Here is an 18,187-nt window from a genome sequence, read left to right on the forward strand (position 1 = left end):
AATTCCATGAGTTCAGATTTGGGTGGTCTGTCTTTTTCTCTCAGTTTGATGTGAGTGGCAGTGGAAAGCCATAAGTTCAGTTTTCCTGTCACTGATGTGGTGTCAGCTGGGAAAATCATTCTTCTGAGCTTAGCAGAGTGACATTAGCATAAGCAGTCAGAGAGGGATCGAGCCTCGTGGGTCTGGAAGAGGAGAGCTGAGGCACTGGGCTGAGAGTGCCTGGGATATTTGACATGTTGATTTTGCTTGCTTGTGCTCAGGACTGGAGATGAGCCGCTCATCCTCAGTCTGTAGGGCAGGAGAGTCCTTCAGAGAGCAGACGGGCAGCTCAGCTCACGCCAGGTCAGAGAAACCTTGGGAATGTGCAAAGAGGAGATCTCCAGGAGTGAGCCATGGCAGAGGCACCTGTATCTGCCTTTCCTGGGGAGGCGGTTCAGGCTGTGGAGCTGCTGACTCTCACACAGCATCTTGCTCCAGCAGTGAATTCTGGCTGCTGTTCCTGTGCATCCAGCTGGCTTGGGGCAGCGAAGGAAAGAAAAAGCCAGAGCCAGCGGCTCAGCTGATCAGGGGGTTTCAGGCAGAGGTTGCCCTGCCTGACTTGCAATGGATTCGGGGCTTTCTGTAGAAACTGTCTCTAAGGGCAAGTCTGAACAAGCCAGTTACTCCTCATTTCCCATGGAGGCAGAAAAGCCACTGAGAAAATAAAAACGTTGCAATAGAAGGTTTGGGGATAAAAGGGCGTAGTGTTGCTGGCCAAACAAGGCTGTGTTTGGTGATATCTCTGTCATCCCATTTACCTCCCTGGCAGTGGGACCTGAGGACCTCATGAGGATTCAGGACAGGCTTTTGTGAAGACATCCTGAGCGGTGAAGCGGGGTGCTGAATGGGGCGCAGGGCAGCAAGGGAGGCGTGGGAAGCTGTGTGTCACACTTCCAGCTCATCTGCTGCGGCCCAGTTAAAACACAGGTGTAAGGGAAAAGGGTGTCCGTATGTCTCCCACTCACCCTCTCCCTTCCCCCTTCCTTCCGTCTCGCATCCTCCCTGGAGCACCATGCAAGTTTATCAATTTACACCAGAATGCAGTAAAATCACTGAGGTTGCCAAGGTCTTGGTTTCATTAATTCTGAACCCTGATATGCCAGCCCCCCGCTCTGGCACTCGTTTGCAGGGCTGTCGCTGCTAGTGCAGGCTCGCCTCATGGCTTATTAAACCAGCACCTTTGAAACCTAGGCTGAATTCAGATTCATAACATCTGATTCCCCCATGTCCCTCGCTCCCCCAGTGCCTAGAAAACAGCTTATTAAAAATCACCATTGGTAATTGCCTGGGAAGTCACATTTTTAACACTTTCCTTCAGTTCTTGGGAGTTGAACTCCCTCCTTTCCCAGACCACGGAGTAAACCATGACCATCCCTGCTATTTACTCCAGACTACAGAGAACTTGAAAATGTTCCTGTAGGGCCAGTCTGCCCTCAGGAAAGCCAGTGGGTCCCAGTCACAGCTGTCTTTGGGCGGAAGGAGTTCTGCATTAGGCTGAGGATTAACAATTCAAAGGCAGTGATTCCCCATCCTGGGGCAGGAGCTGCCAGCAGGGAACCAGCAGCTGCAGGGACTCTTGACCCACCACTGCTCTGCGCTTTCAGTGTCCACAAATCCCTCTCCTCTGCGGTGTCTGGAGGTGGCTTCTCCTCCCGGGCCTGGTGGAAGAGCAGATGGAGGGAGCAAAGGCCGGGAAATGGGTTGCTCAGCAAGCGTGCCTGGGAGTCCCCGCAGGGACTCAGCGGTGTTTGTTGGTGGGAGGGCAGGAGTAGCAGAGTAGCCAGGCTGCCTCGTCAATATTTGTGGCTTTTTTCAGTTGGTGGATATTTGTCAGTAAGTGATAGTGTTGAGCTGGATACCACTGAGCTGCTGGAAGCAGAATGAGACCTGTTGACTTTGAGGAGCTTGAAATGTGTCTTTGCCTTGGACTGCCAATATAGCAGCTGCAGAAACAAGCTGGTTAGTTCAGCATTGAGAAAGCAGAAGACAGAGTCCTCCTCACTAGCAAGGGAACTGAAGAGGAGGAATCAACTTCATGGACTGCTCTAAAGCCAAGCCTGTGGCATTTGGAGTACATTTTCATTGCAGAATGAATTTGCAGGACTGGTGCATGACTCTGAGCTGGCAGGTTAGCCTCCTGGAGGTGTGAGCAGGCACGCTGGGTCCGAGTGTCCTCACTTGAATGACTTGTACTGGTGCAATACTGGGACTTCTGAGGGCATCGCCTGGGGTTGTTCACAGAGCTGCTGCAGGCTCCATCAGCAGCGGAGTGTGGGAGAATTTTCCTCCTCCTGCAGTGCAGCAGAGGAGGGAAGGGAGGCTGTGGGCAGACTGGGAGCAGCTGGTGCTGGACGGTCTCCATGTGCGTCCTCGCAGCAGTAGGGCAGCTCCCCAGCCTGGGCGAGAGCCACGCTGCTCCCCAGCTGGGCCAGCCGGCCTGGGGTGCAAAGTACCAGACTCAGAGGAGGGCTTTGTGGGAGAGGGCTCCCCGAGTTCACTCTCGGGGAGTGTGCAGCACTCCCCGAGTTCACTCTGCACAGGAGATACACCCTTACGGAGCTGTCTTTTTATTTGCAAACTGAGCAGTTGTACTGGAAGAGATTTAGCAAACATGGGACTGCACAATGCTATGTGTACTGAGTCACACATCAGGGCTAGAGCCAACTAGCACTGTGAGCTACTGAGGCAAACATTTGAGAATAGTTACAATAGGAACCAAAAATATCTTCAAATGAGATCTTTCTGCATTGCTGCATGTTGGGTAACAGGGAGGGCTGACAACCTAAGCTTAAACTCTACCCACATGCTCTAGAGCTCATCCTGGGCAAGGCAGGCAACTGGGTTGGGAACAAAACAGAGGAAAAGCAGTTTTGCTCCTATAAAGGGAGCCCTAATTAGCCAATAACACATAGGTTGGAAAAGTTCTGCTCTGGTGGGAGAGATGGGGTTGTGCTCCTGCATAGCAAGTTAGGCTCTAGTGTTTGGCCCTGTGGTCCTGGCTCCTTCGGCATTTCAGAAGGAATGACCCCAGAATTACTAACATACTGTTGGATCTGCAGCTCAGAGCTCCCCACACCTGCACGGGACCAGGGCAGGATCAGTCCCTACAAGATGCCTTCTCCTCTCTGGTTTTAAAGCTCCCAAGCAAGGGGTCTGCTCTTGGGGTGTCTTGTAGAAGCTCTCCGGGTTGCAAGATTTTCTCAGGGGTTTGCTCTGTGGTTGCTGTTTCCTCTCTGCCACTCTCTTTTAAAGGAAAGGAGCTACTTCCCCAAAGCCCAGGTCTGGTTTCAGAGACCCAATTCCCCAAACTCAGATTTTGGGGGCCTGTCCAGGCCATCTCAGCAGAATCAGAGAACAGGCAGCAGGGGTTCTCGGTGCTGTCTCGCTTGTACTCGCACAGACTGAGTGCAGGGCTGGGAGCGAGCACCAAATCCGACTCAGCCTCCTGCCAAGCGACCCTTCGGCATCCTTTCCCCAGTCCCCCCGCACCCTTCCCTCGCGTCCTGCTGTCTGCTGCTCTCCGCACCATCGTGCTGGGGCTGGGATCGCGCCTCGGCCTCGCCGCAGCCCCTTCCTGGCTTCGAGCACACGATCTCTCCCACTGGTTTTGCAGCCTTTTTTTCTGCCAGCGCAGGGCACTGAAAAGTGCTGGCACTGCCAAAAACCCTGTGTGCACTACGACTCCCCAAACATCCCTTTATTTTTATTGTTCTGTTAATTACTGTTTAAACTTTAATAAGTCACTTCGTCAGGAGGGGGGACCTGCAGTGAGGTTTCTGTGAAAACACTGGGCCCGGCAGTGACTCTAGTGTAACATAACCCTTTATACAATGTGGGAATGTTTAGACTGTAACAGAAACTTGTTATTTTAATGACAGTTAAAGGGGGAAAAAAAAGAAAGGAGCGAATGAAAAAGGGAAGCAAGTTTGTTGGGGAAATGGCTCATCTCAATCTCTCTGTCTGGCCTCTTTTCTCTTGGCTTTAATGATAGCTGGATAAGGAGGCTTTATGGCTTCTGTTGAAGCAAGTCTTGTTCCCAGAGATGCCCTATACGAGGCAGTATGTGGTCCCTTCTGTTCTGCGGGGTAGGGCTAACAGCGGAGAGATGCTGATGGAAGCAGCATGGCTTGATTTTGCTCAGAGGCAGCAGCAGATGCCTAAAGCCAATTTGAGCTCAGTCTAATTATTCTGACCCCCACAAGAGACTTTCCCCTTCTATTCAGCGCTTCGTCCACTGTTTAAGTTTTTAAGTAGCTATGCTGAAACAGATGCTGGCACACCATAGCTAAGAGGTTCCAACATCCCATGGAAAAATGGACCTTCAAGCTAGAAAATGGTGCCTTATTTTGACTGGTCACCACTCAAAAGGAGGAACCATTATGGACACCTGAGAGAGGGAAAGAGAGAGAGAACTTGGCTCGTACTCTCGGCAGGGGGAGGACAGAGGGTTCACAGGCATCCTTGATTTTGGATTGTGACTGTTGACATCTGTATTGCTTTGAGGTAGTGGAGGGTGCCTGTGCAGTGGCTGATGTCCCTGCATCGCAGCACTGAAGTCACCTCCAGGTTTGGCTTGGCTATATTTAGCACTCACTATAGACAAGACCATATAGAATGATATATATGATCTGAAAACCTGCAACTCCTGCTGACCTCTCTGCTGCTACAGTGAAATCCCCCAAATCTGTACAGCCTGGGTGAGGAGTGACGCAAGACCGGGAGAAGGGAGATCTCCCACCTTTTCCCTGACAGCTTTCATGTTTCCCCCTCCCCAAGTTGGTGCTGGTCCCCTGGGCAGCACGGCTTTCTCTGCCAGCCATGGCTGGTAGGACCACGGGGACTGAGGGAAGGGAGGTGTGGAGGGGTATGGGGGTGCGGACCGGGGCACAAGAGGTTTGGCAGGAGATGTTGGGGAGGAGGAAGCTGGGATGGTGTTCGGAACTTGAGGAAAGAAGAGGGGAGAGGAAGAGCTCGCTAAGGCTGAGTCTGGCAACTGGGAGGGGATGTGGGACACAAAGGGCAAAGCTTTGGAGGGGAGGGGAGGTTAGGAGGAGGTGGGGTGTAAGGAGCACTTTGCTGGAAGCAGAGCCTTTCATAGCATCAAGAACCTTCCTCAGGTGCCAGCTCATTGCCAGCAGTCTTGTTCCTCTGTGCAGAGACCCTCTCTCTGCTGAGTTTCTGACCAAAACAGGAGCCTGGGGGACTTGCACTCCATAAAGCTTTTTGGTGAGGGTGAATGTAGGGTGGCGTGGGAGGGGATGAAATCATGGGCCTCCGGGGGACTGTGTTTTCCCAAGAGGGTGAGCATGCAGGGAGCAGGCCAAAACGGTTCACGCTTTCCTCGCCTGCTGCTGGGGTTGTGATTGTTATTGATTGGGTTTGCTGTTCTCGGCACTTTGTGTTTTTCCAGCTGAGCATTGGCTGCCCCTTGAAATGTCTTTTTTTTTTAACCTCTGCTTTAGTTCAAATACCCACAAACATTGCACATGGGGCAGGTGTGCGCACACTGGGGTGAGCCTGCAGCGGGGCTGTGCACGGCTGGGAGTGTGCAGGGGTCTGTGTAAGGTACCTGTACCATGCAAGCCTGCTGTCAGTAGGATTAAATTCATAGGTCTGTGTTATCTCTGGAAGTGTGTCGTACCAAAACGTAAAGAAATCTGCTCTTGTAGAAGAAACAGTGTCAGAGCTTCATGTTGAAGCAAATAATAGGAACATGCACAGGGTCTTCCCATGCTTGGGCATGTATAATGTCTATCTGGCTGGGGGTGCATAAGCTTCAACCCCAAAGAGAGAGGGCCAAGGGAACTGCTAGCTGGAGGAATAGTTTTGTTTCATTTCCAATGTGTGGCCGTGTCTTTCAGACCCCGCCAAGCCCCTCATACTGGCCTGCTCTCACTCCAGCCTGGTGTGCTCATGTCCCTCCTCCGCAGAGCTGTGCCTGCTCACGGGGCCAGTGGCAGGAGCCGTCCCTTTAGGAATGGCATTTTCCAGGTTCCTGTGTGAAGCTGAACATGTCCCAGCTGCAAAAATAACTAGCCTATATACCCTGTGGAAACAGGAGCAGCAGCGACACATCTGTCTGGTCCGGGCAGAGCCAGCTTGTAACTAATGCCCCAAAGGGGCATCGAGCGGCTGCAAGCTACTTGTCAGTGTGTGGAAACCCGAAATAGAGACCTTTGGGGAGGACTAGCCCGTCAGAGGGGTGAAGCTCTGCAGTGGGCAGAGCTACAGATACCTCTGGGCCTCCTGTAGGACCAGTGGGTTCCAGCAAGACATTAATATTGACTGGCTTCTCTGGACCAGCTGTGGGGCGTGCAGGCTGCTGGCGGGGCCGAGGCGAGGGGCCGAGGCCGGCACTGCCGGGCACCGGTGTCCCCGAGAGCAGCCTCAGCCTCTTCCCCCCGGCCCCTGGTCCTGCCTCCCCCATGGCCGGTGGGGTCACTTTGGTTGGAGAGCGCAAGCTGAGCTCAAGGATAGAGCCCCCTGGACGGAGCCAAGGAGCCGCTGTATAAAAAACGCTGAGGTTTTCCTTTTCTGTACAGCGCGTTTCCCTAAATTGCCTTTGACTGTGTGCATCGCTAATGAAAGTTTATGCCCTTGTTAGAAGGACAGGCAGGTCCGTTCCAGTTAGGGCTGGGTCTATCCTTCTGCCAACTGCCCTCCCCAGCACACACACACACACACACTCGCTCGCTCGCTCGCTTGCTTGCTCTCCCTGGTGAATAAGTGGAGGCTGTTATAAAAAAAAAAAAAAAAAAAAAAGAGGAGGGGAAAAAAATTTCCATATTTGTGTAAGTTGCTTTAAAAGCATTTTATCATGTCATAAAAAAAAGGAAAGTACTCTCGGAAATTGATCCTACACACGAGCCCATTGGACAGAAGGACGTCGGGATGTTAATGGCTATTTTGCTCCAGGGTGGCTTATTAAAAAATTTATACATAAATGCTTAAAATTGCATAAATTATTTAAAAAAAAAACATAGTAAGCAATTTGCAATCCCGATCCACTTTTCCTCTTTTTCTTTCCCTCGTCATCCTTTTCTTCCCTTCTTTCTTAAAAAAAAAAAATTCCTTCCCCCTCTTCTCACCCTTGTACCCTCCCTGTCTGAAAATGCGATGTGTCCAAAATTGTACATGTATGTGTGTAAAATAAATATGATTTTAAATGTGACCCGCCACTGGCCAGCGGAGCTAGCTAAGAGGGGGAAATAAAAAAAAAAAAAGAGGGGAGAAGAAAAAAGAAAAGAAAGAAAGAAGTTTGGATATGATGAGTGTTTCTCGCAGGCGTGGAATGTCACCCACATATCCTGGAGATTGTACTGGGGAGGTTTATGATGGTTTCCCATTGATTTGTTTCCCCGACGCAGCTGCCGACCTCTATTGAGGGACAAACATAATCAGCACTGACGCAAATTAGATGGTTATTCGTTTTGAAAATTGACAGAAAAACAATAAAAAAGATGAAATGCTCCCAAATCAATAGATATAATGAAATTCAAATAATCCGAGAGATGAGGTCTCCATGGCAACTGATAATGTGGAAAAGAAAACAATTTAATAAAGGACAGACACACTTTGAAAACAGATTGGGCAAAGGGAAGGCGGGGGGGCGAGGGAGCAAGGGGGGCCGTGGGTTGGGTGGTGGTGGGAGGGGGCAGCGGGAGGAGGTGGTGGTGGGGAGCTGGAGCCGGCTGCCTCTCCGGTTGGTTAGCGGTGCTGTAGTGAAGGATCACTGTCCATCCCAAGGACGCTTGCCATAATTAAGAGAGGCTTTCGGTCCAGAAAGTGCAGATTCAGGTTTTAATACACAAAATTATTTCAGGAGCACTGAATCGGAAAGTCGTTTGTTATGACCTTCCTGAGAGGCCTGGAGCAGGGCATGTTGGAGGCGCGGCGGCTGAGCCAGCTGAGTTATGGCATATTTGTGTTTTTATAGTGCGGAGGGGAGGGGGGAAGGGGGGAAGAAGGTTAAACAGTATTTACAGCTCAGTTGTTTTCAGAAAGGAAAGAGAAATAGAGTTCATGAAAAGATGCGAGTGGAAGAGAGAGAGAGGGAGAGGGAGAGATCCCCTGCCCGGCACACACACTCCGCTGGGACGCCAGCTCCAATGAGACACTCACCGATGCTCTTTTTGCCTTAAGGTGTGAGGTGCAGATGGGCTGGGGGTAAAGAGGGGCTCTTTGGTGGGATGGGGAGTGTGTCTGTCCCTGCTGCCGAGTCTGTCTGCAGGGTCCGGCTGGGAGCCCACTGTCTTCTCACTCCAAGCTGCAGAATAAACCGCTCCTGGCATGCGGGCTTGTGCTGAAAGCGTGCGTGCGTGTGTGTGAGTGCATGCAGGGTGCTCTGCGCTCGCACGGGTGGCTGCCTGTGTGCGTCTGCATGTGTGGCTGCTGGTGGGCTGTATATACGTGGGTGCTCGCCGCGTGTGCAGGGCTGAGCAGAGCTCGGTGCGTGCGGGTGTGCGCCTCTGGGGAGGTGCATACACTGTGTATCTGTCTGTGTATTGCGGTGTGCGGATGTAATACTTGTACAGTCACAGGTACATAGACGTTTGTGTGCATTAGCATGTGTTCTGTGTGCGTACCGTTTCACGAGCACATGTGTGGGCATGCGATTGCGTGTGTTTGTGTGCTGGGTCATGTGTGCCTCTGCATGTGATAGTGCACCTGCACGGCCACGTTTTTGTACACGTGTGTGTTCCCACCGATGGGTGTTTGCAATTAGTGATAGCACTAGCACATGGATGGGCTCACGAGGACAAGAGAGATAAGAAGATGAGCCCTAATGACCAGCAGAAAGAGCAGCAAAAGGCAAGACAGAGAATTAGCGTCGGTGTGAGCACTGGGAAGCGTGGGGTGAGTGCCCACACAGCTCAGCCGGTGGGGTTTCTCTCCCATGCCGCTCTGACAGGACTGCTGAGTTAACAAGCTCAGGGATGACCCACTGCTTTCACACCAGCGCTCGACTCTCCTCTGGCCAGACCGTGAGCCTTTTCCACACGAACAGGACGGACAAGCATTTCTCCTAACCATATTGCACAGTATTTGCAGATGCCAGGCATCTCCGGGGATTAAAGAACCCCTGAACTCCCAGTGCTGCATGTGATGGGTGCCTGCTCTGTGGGTTCACAAAAGACTCCCCAGCCCCACTTGGGGATTATAGAAGCCGTTAAGGGATCTGAGTGCCCCCTTTGCATACCAAGCCCAGAGCACATTACCTGCTCACATACAGCTCAGTTACCTGCTCACACACAGCTCAGGCAGCAGTCCGGGGCTGTGGGGAGGACGTAACACAAGTTGGGGGGCTAAGATGCTCTAGTTTGCTCTCTGTGATGCAGCTCTTGCTGAGGTCTCACTTAACCTCATGCGGGCTAACACACTGATTTACTTTGCAGGACCAGAAAGACCACAATAATGAACTTTTTCTGGCCCTGTGTTTCTTAGTGATGCAACAAGCATTCAGGCTCCCAACGCCCATTTATGCTCCTGACTTCCCACTGCAATTAATTAGGAGTCTGCATTCTTTGTTGGGTCTGAGCTTAATAGTGCTGAAAGGGATTGCAAATTGCTCTTAAGCTGCCTACCAACTACCAACAGGGTTTGGAGGGACCCTTTTTTAGGAGGTGGCTCACTTAACCCCTGCCCTTGATTAGGGATGACCCTGAGCCCGGCCTGAAGCCAGGGAGCTGCTCTCCACTGACTTGGGTTGGGGTGGGTTTGGGTTCTCTGTAAAGCAACTTGTTAAAGACAGTCACCAAGAGGGACTGGTGAAACTTTGAACAATTCCCTTCTGAATCGGCATCCTTTAAGAGACCTGTTGTCTCTCCCAGGTCCTTTTTTATTTCCCCAGTGTCAGGTACTTGCAGCTAAATCTGGTTCCCTCTCTACCACCTCGGTGTTTCACCGCACCCCCTGCCCTGTCTCTTTCAGCATTTACAGAGAGGTCTGTGCAGCGTTCCAAAGAGGCTCACGTCTTGGCCACTTCTTCATTTCTCGGGAGCTGGCTCCCATATGGGCTGGCTGGCCCTGCTCCGGAGGCTTTCCCAGCCCTCTTTGCTCTCCACCACCCCTTCCCTCCCTCTCTCTTCATCCACCGTGTCCTCCTGGCACAGCACCCGGAGGGTGCATGTGTGTCTATGGAGAGGTGAAGTTAGGCATAGTGTTTGCATTTAGTTGCCCTGACAACACATCTGGTTTCATAGGGAGTTTTCCAAGGGCCACAGCCAGCCTGCAGGGACCTGATGGTGATGAGCTATTACTCTTCACTCTCCCTTTTGCGTCTTTCCCCTCGGTTTTCTTCACAACCTGTGGGGAGATTGATGGCGAGATTGTGATGTAGATGTTAGCAGTTCTGCTTGATTTATAGAGTTACTTAGGCTGAGTGAGGCCACTTAGGCTCGTCTGGATAGTAAACCTTTTAACTGGACTAAAAAATTAATAATAAATAAATAAGGCAAGGAGGAGAAACTGGATCAGAAAAGCCGATGCTCTTGGCTGTATGTTATCTGAAAGAAAGACTCTGAAGACAGAAGGCTCCCAGGGAGCAGCCTCTCAGCCTGGGGAGCAGTGAGACTCTGCTCGCTCTGTTAGGCTGGAGTTCTGAGAGCAGGTTTTCATGGGACCAAGAGGAGGAAACTCTTGAAACGTCTCATCAAAGATCCTGCATTGACAGATGAACTAGAAAGTTGGCTGCAGGACGCAAGGGACTTTTGAGCTTCAAACTGTCCTGAATCAGTGCTTTTCCTCTGCTGTTACTTGAATTGCAGTAGCACCTAAAGTGGCAGATAAGGTACTGGGCCCGCTAAGCTAGGCAAGAAATCTTTGCCCAGATGGCTGACCATCTGAAGAGACCCAGCAGGTCAAGGGCAGAAGGGGAGCCTGCGTGATGTTATTTGCCCAAAGAGAAGGAGCGGGTCAGTAGCAAAGCAGGGAGCAGAACCAGAGTTCCTGACTCCCATTACTCACTTTTTCCCCTCTTCTTTCCACTCTGGTCCTTTTGTTAATTCTGGAAGTTCCCTGCGTTACTTGCATGCAGAAAGAGGGGCTTATTTCTTGTCCTTTGGAGGTTCAGGGTACGCGAGTGCAGAACGGGGCGAAGGGAAGGGCAGAGGCAAGGAGCTTTGTCTCGGCACTCGGGGGTGAGCAGCAGAGCCTTAGCAGCTCTCAGAGTAAGAAGGCTGGGGGTAGGCAAGATCAAAGCACATTTAGGATCATTTTTGAGATCTGCTCAGGAAAAGGTTCAGACGTGCGTTACTAAAGAGCTGTGAAGAAGGATTAGTCCTGTCCTTGCTCGCAGTTGAACCACTTTCCCCACCAGCTGTGCCAAATGCCTGTGAAGAGCTGGTCGAGCGGCAGCAGAGCAGGTCAGCGGCAGGTGAGAAGGCAGTGTCGCAGAGGAGACCGGCACGGTGCGAGGGAGCGGGGCCGCTGTGGAGGCTGTCGCGGTTCAGCCGTGCAGGGGAGAAGGGCCCCGAGTGGGGCTGAGCTGGGGCGGGGTGGGGAGGATGGGGTCCATGCAGGCTGGGGGGGCAGGTGAGGAGGTCTCCGTGGTGGGAGAGGGCCGATGCGGCAGCGCAGTGCCGAGTGTTAGCAGGTGTCCGTCCTGCTCCGCTGCCTGCCAGCCGGGCTCTGCTCTCCAGCGGGGACTCTGCGGACTCTGGAGGACTTTGAGTTGCAGCCCATTGCACCATTGCAGCAGGAGCGGCTGTGCCTGGGCTGTGCTTGGGCCAGCTCACTCCTAGTGTGAGGTCTGTGCTGCCTTTCTCTCCCTGGCCAGTGATATATGGCATAAATTAGGCCTCTGAAGGGGGATACTGCATCCTTAAGAAGAAATATGTCCTCATTTTTCTTAAACACCGTTTGCACTGAGTGAAATGTTTAGAAGGGACGCTGAGGGATAACTTTATTTCTTACTAGGGAGTTCAGAGCCGTTCAGTTAAACCCATAAAACACTGGGAGTAGGGAAGCTGACAGCCTGCCCGTGCATTAGAAAAGCCATTACTCATCTAGGGGAAATTCACCCCATGCTGGAGCCTCGCGTTACCAATGGGGTGGTCTAGGGGAGGACACAGGATCATCTCCCTCGGCCATCTAAGGGGTCAGTAGGATGCTCAGTGGTGGAAAAGACTCCGTAACAATCCAGCACAGTGAAAGAGTGCTGATACGGAGATCTCAAAGCACCGAGTAAACACAGCTGGGTTCAGCCCACTGGGTGGCTAATCATCCTCATTCCTCCTCCTCTGCATGGGGAAACTGAGGCACAGAAAGCTGGTGAGACTGACAGTTACACCGCGATTGGAAACCAGGCTGGAAGCCAGCTCTCCTGGCTTTTAACCCCCGGCTTAAATCACTAAAACCAAATCCCCTTCCAGAGCAAGGAGTGAAAGTCAGGAGCCCTGCTCCGTTTCTGCCGCAAGGGTGGAGTTGGGAGTCTGTTCCCAAGGGTGGAGTTGGGAGTCCTGGCTCCACCTTCAGTGCTCCAACGTTCGGCCCTTTCTTCCCAATGGCGTTCAGAAAATTCGCTGGAAGACGAAGGCGAGGTCTTGTAGGTGGTAGTGATGGGAATTCCTGTCTCGGATGATGGTTGGTGGTGTGGTGGGCTGCGTTACAGGTGTGGCTGGCTGGGCTTCTGCTCTTGCACAGGCACCTCGCCAGTGCAGGCTGCCGTTGCCCCCCCAGCAGCTGGTTGCTCGAGAGGACAGGGCCACAGCATCATGGCAGACAAGGCATCGGCCACCAAGAGGGTGGTGACTTTCTGTTTGATATTTTATTTTGGAGGCTTGACACCAAAAGATTTAATATTTGTTTGAAATGAGAAACAGTTCTCAAATGAATTTGGAGAGTCTGGGAATTAATGTCAGCCCCCCCCTCCCCTCCCTAAACACCCCTCCTCCCTGTCAGCTCAGCCCCCCCCTTTCAATTTCTGAAGCCTGCTGATTTGAATATTTATAAATATCAGTAAATTATTTATTGTAGCAATCTGCTGTGCCATTTCACCAATCGCCGTTAACACTTTAGGGCTCGCTCTTCAGGAGGACGCAACTGGAGGAAACGGGCACCTGGGGGCTGGGAGCACGCTCCGGGGAGGGGGCTCTCATGCCAGGGCAAAGCCTGTGTGGCTGTGATGCCGGGAGGGGTTGCCTCTGCATGCAGCACAAGAAGAGTTGGGGGTGTTTGCAGGAGGGGATGGGGACCCTCTGTGACCAGTGCTAGGGGACACTGCAGGGGGACGCTAGGAGAGGACATGGCTGGAAAGGGGGGCTTGTGTTAATGGGAAGGCAGCAAGGAGGACTGCCTGATGCAATGTGCCGTCTGCTGCAGCACCCTTGCAGGCTTTGCCCTGCGGTGTGCAGGACCTCGCTCTGGCTTAGAGCTCAGCACTAGCCCTCTTTGCTTGTAGTTTCTGTTCCCTTGAGGAGGAAAATTCCTCTCGGTTTCTCCCGTCCCATTCCTTCCCTCCATAATTACACTTCTGCAGTGAAAATACACACTATTCAGAGATGATGTGGCTATTTTCTGTTTGGGGAAAGGGGGGCCTCCCTGTGTTCATGAGCTGTTCTTCTGGAGAAACCCCAGCAGCAGCACCAGAGCAGCCAAGTCGCCGGGTGGGAAACAGGAGCAGCCCAGCTGGCCGGCAGCCCCAGTGCAGGGCACCAGCATCTCCAGAGCCCCGTCGCTTCCCCCTCCTCTCAGGATGTCTTCTGTTGTTCACTGCCCAGTGCTGGTTTCTGTACGCTGCCCCTCACTGTCACCAGAAAATTACAGCTTAACTCTGCAGCTGAGAAGGTTGAGCAAAGGGAAGCAGGACAGGCTCGCTGAAGGGAACTGGTACTGGTCTCTGCCCCTTTGGGCCAGGGTTGAACCAGGCTCTGGGAGCTGCAAATAGGGAGAAAAGTGGCCTCTTGTGCAGCTGGAGATGCCAGGGTGGCAGGCAGGAGAAGGTCAAGCAGTGCTGAATGCAGGCAGGCTGCACTCTGACAAGCGCTGGCCATGGGGACCACGCCAGAGTCCCCAGCTTTTCCTCTGCGGTTTACGGATGGGATGTATAGGGAGAGCCCTCACGGCTATGGGAAGGCAGGGAGCGTAGCTGGCAGCGCTTCCGTAAGGACGCCCTGGCTGCTCACTTCGTTTCTCCTCCCACGTCTTTGATTCCCCTTCTCCTCCCTGCCCAGTGCTGAGCTGGAGCCTGTCAGGTCCGACTTTCGCACCGAGGGCTTTCCCCGGCTTCACGCAGACACACACGGGCGGGATCCATGCTTGCAGGGCAGAGGAGGTTGTTAAAGAGCCTTTGTGAACTCCCCAAGGTCAGCCAGAAGAGACAGCATCCACTAATCCAAGGTCATTTCCTGGGCTAAAAGCAATAAAATGTTTTATTGATAAACTGAAGAGGGGAAAATATACACACTAAATCCACTCTCAAATATTGTGGGCCATGCCTGGGCTGTTGCTGCCTTTGCCCTGGCCCTGCCTGGGATAATGCACGAGTCGCCGTGCTGGAGGGGAAATGTTTTCTGGAAGGGGCTGAGAGTTTGGCTGCCTTCCCTGCCTCCTCCCAGCGTGTGGCTGGGCACCACCAGGGCATTGCTCCGGGGAAGCATGTTCCCAATGCCCTGGCAGCCTTCTGCTGTGAAGGTTTGGCTCCATCTTAGGGACCGCAGCTCAGGTGTGAAGAGGCTCCGGTGTAGCATTCTCACCCCAGCGAGCCATGCTGCCCTCCCTGTTTGGGGCTCCTGGGCAGACTGGGGTCGCTCCAGTCAAGCTTGCACCACAGTAGTTAAAAAAGAAAAGGACTGTGCTGCATGTCGGCCCTCCTTCCTTCCCCCTCCCCGCCCCAAATAATGCCGTTAATAATTAATCGAATGAGAGCTTGCAGCTCCTGGAAAGCTGGCACTGGGACCTCCCTCTTGAACGGAGCTGCTCAGCTGGGCTTAAAACTCTTCAATAGGAATATGAAAGCTCCATCTGTTCGACGTACCCGGCCCTCTGAAGTGACAGCGTGCCGTCCCTCCCAGCCAGCGCCCCTCTCCCCACAGCGCAGGCCCTCCTGCCCCTCCTCTCCTGCCCCTCCTCAGCCCCTGCCCCATCCGGCGGGGTCCCCCCTGCACCCCCGCCTCTTCCCACACCAGTAAGCTCCTGCCACACAGCCAGGGCCCCTTCTCCTCCACCCATGCCAGCTGGTTCATCCAGCTCCCGCATGCCCCTTTTTCACAGCCAGGACCCTTTCTCCCCTCTGCCGGGGTGTGTTTCTTCATTGACCCCGAGCCAAAGCCGATTTCGTCTCTCTTTTCCTTTCCCTGCAAAGCCAGACCTTCTCTTTGCAGGGCAGTTTGCCCCTCGGCTGGGATGCCCTATTTCTGTCCATGCTGCAAAGCCCTTCGTTCCTGCACACGGTGTGCCCCCCCCCGTAGCCCCTCTTCTCCCGTGGGGGGAGGCAGAGCTGAGCCGTGCCCACCTTGGCAGCACCCCACTGTGGAGTTCATGGGTGAGGAAGGGCTGCTTCGGGGACGGCGTGGAGGGAGAAAGGGCTGCTTCGGGGACTGCGTGGAGGGAGAGAGCCTGGGGCTGCACACGGGGCACTGGCAGCACATGGGGACCGGGGGAAAGAGGGGTGGTGGGGGCAGCAACCTGGGCTTGTCGGCAGCAAGTTCAAAGGGTGACAAGGCAGCAAAATGGCGAGGTGGCTTTTGTCCTCCTCCTTGCCAGGCCTGGTTGCAGCAAGCCGTACCTTTTCCCCAAAGGGAGGTTTGCTCTCAGGGTGCCATGGGGCTGGGTGCAGAGTGGAGGGAGCCGGTGTCTCCTCGCAGGGTGTGGGGAGGGGGCAAGCGGAGTAAACTCCTGGTGGCATTGTTTTCAGAGGAAGTGCTCAGTGTAAATAGAGCATGTGGGAGAGTTTGTCCTGGGCAGAGATGAAAAGTGCGTGTGACAGGCTCAGGTTATAAACGGCTTCCTCAGATTGATGTGAAATCAAAACATTTCTATTTAGACGAAGAAAATGAAGGGGGATGTTTACTTAGCCTGGAATCTTTAAACAGTGCGATGGAGACGCAGGGTGATTTGGGGTGGGGAGCTCGGCCTGGGGGGAGGGAGCCTCTGCCTGGCTTTGGGGTTCCCTCCCTGCCTGGCAGTCCCGACCTCAGGCAGATACGAGGGTCCCTCATTCAGCAGCTCAATTCCTCTCCCTCTGCCTGAGTGAACGAAACACGGATGCTCTGGTCCTCTCCGGCCTGATGGCCATCTTCAGCGTTTCTTTGTAAGAAGGGATTCCCTTCTACTTTTGAAATGGACAGGCTGAAAGAGGAGAACAGAAATGTTGATACAGGTAATGTCCCTTCCGTTCCACAGACATGGAAATAAGGCAATGGAAAGATAAAATGATGTGTCCAGGCTTGCGGAGAGTTGGTTGCAAGGTTGGCAGAAGAAGCCGGGAGTTCTGATTTCCTGCAGCCACCCGTGCATAGGTGGGATGGAGATACGTAAGAGTCCTGGTACTACGGGGCAAATCCCATCTCAGGAAGATCTCTGGGAGGGTTAATTCTATAGATCAGGGAAAAGGCATGTTTTCAGAACTTGCTTTATTTTTAACTTAAACTTTAGGAAAAGATTCTCAAAATGTTGAAGAGCAGCATTGCTGTGCTCAAAAAAAATCCCAAACACAAGGAGAAGGGACAGGAAGGGTGCAGAGGGGAAGGGCAGGAGCTGGGGGGCAGAAGCTGGGGAGGCAGAGGGGCAAAGCCAGGGTGTGTGAGATGGAAGGAGGCAGGAACAGGAATGGAAGACAAGTTGCAGACTCCCTGGAGTTGCTGCGTACGCGGCAAGTGCAGCCTCGGGAATGTCTGTTCCTCTCTTCCTTTGAATAAATATTTATATATTCATTTGCCGGCTGGTGCACGCACTTGGCTGCTCACCTCCAGACCAGAATAATGGGACCTGCCCTCATTGCAGAAAGGGGGAGGGCAGTGGGGATTTGGGCTGCCGCGTGTCTGCCTCCCAGTTATCTCCAGCTGCGAGCGGTGCTGATCTCACCAGTTAAGCAGGGCTGGGTATCGTGAGAACGTGGACGGGGAATCACCAGGCAGCGTTCAGGAGAGCGGCGCTGGTGATTCAGTGCTGACCCAGTGCCCCAGCCCTGGGCAGGCACCGCACCACGCGGGAAGCACCGTCCTAACCACCTGCAGCCATCGAGGCTCTGCTGGCCCTTCGCCCAAGCATACAGGCGTGAGCTGTAGGTGTCCTGGCCAGGCTCCAGCTGGAGCTCACAGCAGCCTCCTGAGATTCCCTCTGTGGTACCAGTTGTGCATAGGATCGGCCTTCACTTTCTGCCCTAAATAGAGTGGGAATGTGATGGGAAGGGAAGGTGCCAGCACACAGAGACTTTTGCAGCTTTATGGGCGTCTGCCTGTGCCCATCTGTATGCGTGAGGACTGTGTGCGTGTGTTGGGGAATGTGTGAAAGGGAAATGCGTGGGGAAATGTACAGGAATGTATTTTGGGGAGATGGGACTTTTTAACCCGTATGTGTATGACTACATTTATGGAGCGTGCCAGCGCATACATACAGCTCTTGAACAGCTATAATTTCTAGATGGGGAGGTATGTGTTTGGGGGCAACGTGTGCTTTCCCTTCAGGAAAGCATGATTGCACGTAGGTGTTAGTGCCGGGGTGGGCATGCGTTTGGAAAGTGGAGGAGTACATTTTGCCTCCCTTTGTGTCGGGGGCTGATATATTTGTCGGGGGGTTATTTTTCTTGCAGTCCTTGACAGGGAAGCGTGTCTGAAGCTGTCAGGAGTTTACGCTAAGCAGCCACTCTCTGGCTCTTGGACAGCAGGTCTAAAGTTTCAGTCTGTTTGTATTGGGCTGTCATGTTATGGGATTAGGGGCTGTCACGATGGCTTCTGGATGCATTGTAGGGGGTCTGATTAATCTCACTGTGCTTCTGTGGAGCAGCACCTCTGTGCTGGTGACAGGGAGGTGTGGGCTGAGCTGCTAGGAGGGACTCCTGTGCAATGGAGGAACCCGTTCTCACCATTCGAGGTCTGGAGACGGTTTCTGTTCGCTCTGCATGTGATGGGCCCCTCTTTCAGCACGACATGAAGTCCAAGAGACCTCCAGCAATGTCCCCACAGTAACTCCAGTGGCGCGTGTGTCTGGC

At 53.1% G+C, this 18,187-nt stretch overlaps 1 protein-coding gene across 6 annotated transcripts in view; it reads left to right on the forward strand.

The window, feature by feature from the left end:
* CASZ1 (castor zinc finger 1) overlaps positions 1-18,187 on the forward strand; it is a 110,382-nt gene that overhangs the window by 41,324 nt on the left and 50,871 nt on the right. The gene's annotated exons all lie outside the window — the stretch shown is intronic.

The sequence above is a fragment of the Mycteria americana genome, chromosome 18 (genome assembly GCF_035582795.1).
Source record: "Mycteria americana isolate JAX WOST 10 ecotype Jacksonville Zoo and Gardens chromosome 18, USCA_MyAme_1.0, whole genome shotgun sequence".
Taxonomy (NCBI): domain Eukaryota; kingdom Metazoa; phylum Chordata; class Aves; order Ciconiiformes; family Ciconiidae; genus Mycteria; species Mycteria americana.